Below are 2,328 nucleotides of genomic sequence, written 5' to 3'. Positions count from 1 at the left end.
CTCTCTCTGTCACATCACAATGCTAGCTTTAACTTAAAAATGTAATTAATTTTCTTCTTAATTTTAATGATTTTAATAAGAGAAGTGCCAGGAAATTCTTTGTATAGTCGAAGAATCGAACAAAGAATTGCACGAAATCTACAAAAGAGAGAGAGAGAGAGAGAGAGTGAGAGAGAGTGAGAGAGTGAGAGGAGAGAAAGACTTGTGTGTTGTATCAGCTGAGCGCAACAGGCACCTCACGACACACCCGCGCGTAACGGTGAGTGCGCCGCTCCTGCGTACCATCTGTATTCGACCCGTGATACGCTAACTTAATCGGCTAATATTTCAAAATCTAAGCGTCTGACAAATTTTTGGCAAAGGAAAAATCGTCTTAGAATTCGACCAGGAATACGTTCCTTGAAAGACAACGGGTTATTCTGAATCACCCTGTATATCACATTTTAGCAATATCTATTTTTATGAAACGCATTTACACCACTCGCTGAGCACTTGTGCTAAACCAGCGCCTCACGTAATTTTCGGGTTTATCTAGATCAGCTGTATTACCAAACTTCAGCAAAATAGTGGCTGGAAAGAAACATATTATTCGATCAATTATAAAATATCAATCAATTACAAAAAAATAATTAATAGAAAAAATCACTTTAAAAGACCAATTCAAATAAATAAAGAAAATGAAGAATAATTAGTGTTAATACAGAATAAACAATTTCAAATAAAGTAATATAATTTTATTCAAATTTAGAAGATATTAAAATTTTTGTTAAAGTTAAATGATATATAAAATAAATTATAAATTAAAAATCAAATATAATCTAAAATAATTTTAAAAGTTAATAATTTAAGATAAAATAATTATAAAAGTTAATTATTTAAGTTATTAATTTAATCGGATTATAAAAATTACCCTTAAAATTAATTTATGTCAATTGTATGATTCTTTGGATTCTTTCAAAACGTGAAATATCATTTTAGATTTTATTTATCAGTTGTAATAAAATAATGATGCAAAACTATTATATATTATATGAATTATTATATTATATCGCAGAAAAATTAAATTATAAATACAATAGTTTGTTATTACTAACAGAAAAAGCATGAATCTAATAGCGTTTTTCATTGGGAAAACTAGTGCGCACTGAATGTGCACTTGCTGAAGGTAATTGGGCGTTTCCGTTGGCACCGTCATCGCGCGAACCGAAACGTCCAATTGCCAGCGGTGAGTGCACACTCAGTGCGTACTAGATTTCCCAATGAAAAACGCTATAACTTGTTTGATGATTGTCTAGGTAATGAAATGCATGAATGTATGCTTAAACAAACAAAATTCATATACGTGCATGGTTATACTTACTGGTTTTGCAGTATCCTCCATTTTGAATTATAATATAACAATGCTCCTTTTCTTATATTGGCTATTAAATTATTTCCACGGATTTTGCTAGGAATTTGCTACCACAAGACTTCAAAGATTACAATTTCGCTGCAGTAACAATAATAATTTTATTAATTAAAATTATCTCATTATCAGACACATATATCTTTATAATATATATATATATATATAATGTACAATATATCTAATATCTAATATATAATATCCTCTCTCTTTAAGTCTTCTTTAACCTAATTTATGCACGTTTTTTTACACATGACTGATATACATATATATTTTCTATCACATAATGCTAGTGCCAGAATATATATACGTGTATATTCGCGATTCGTGACGATTCGTGATACGTAATTTGTGATAAACTGAACGCAGTTAGTGCGAAAAGAAAATTCATCAATGCACGTGCGAATTTAATTAAAGAATTTTTTCTTTACACTATTCGCTAACTGCATATTTATTACAAATTATGTATCACAAATCGCGAATACGCGTAGTCTGGCGCTAACATAATATATAATCTAAAACCATCACGAATAAAAATGAAAAATACCTTGAAAACAAGACGGAACACGTTGAGTCGGCTGTTGCACGTTATGGGTTATAGTTATGATCAGTGATGGGAGATGGAAAGATCTTTCTCGCGCACGCGCATTCGAGCAATGCTACATAGCCTCATCAACGCATAGTTTTAGTGGTACTACAAGAGCCTTTATATTGGTTAAAGAAAGAAATGTTAAGAAAATTGTAGGGGAAAAGTTTTTATTAAATTTTTTTATTTAAATAGAATGCTGCTTAGAAAAAATAGTGTGTATAAATACAATACATAATATAAATATATCGCGACAATTTTTTTTTACGGAGGAGGAAAATCTCTTCGCTAGGTCTCTTTAAAAGCGATAATCTTCCGATTCTCACTCAAAAAAAGG

At 30.5% G+C, this 2,328-nt stretch overlaps 1 long non-coding RNA gene across 1 annotated transcript; it reads right to left on the bottom strand.

The window, feature by feature from the left end:
* Nucleotides 1–346: 346 nt before the first annotated feature.
* LOC120357876 lies at nucleotides 347–2,060 on the bottom strand. Its single transcript, XR_005574882.1, has 3 exons — nucleotides 1,953–2,060; nucleotides 1,361–1,489; nucleotides 347–570 (listed from the first exon to the last, which is right to left on the bottom strand). It is a non-coding gene; the product is annotated as an uncharacterized LOC120357876 (long non-coding RNA).
* Nucleotides 2,061–2,328: the final 268 nt, after the last annotated feature.

The sequence above is a fragment of the Solenopsis invicta genome, chromosome 5 (genome assembly GCF_016802725.1).
Source record: "Solenopsis invicta isolate M01_SB chromosome 5, UNIL_Sinv_3.0, whole genome shotgun sequence".
Taxonomy (NCBI): Eukaryota; Metazoa; Arthropoda; class Insecta; order Hymenoptera; family Formicidae; genus Solenopsis; species Solenopsis invicta.
Note: the sequence above shows the minus strand (reverse complement) of the source record. Positions and strands in the feature narration are given on the sequence as shown.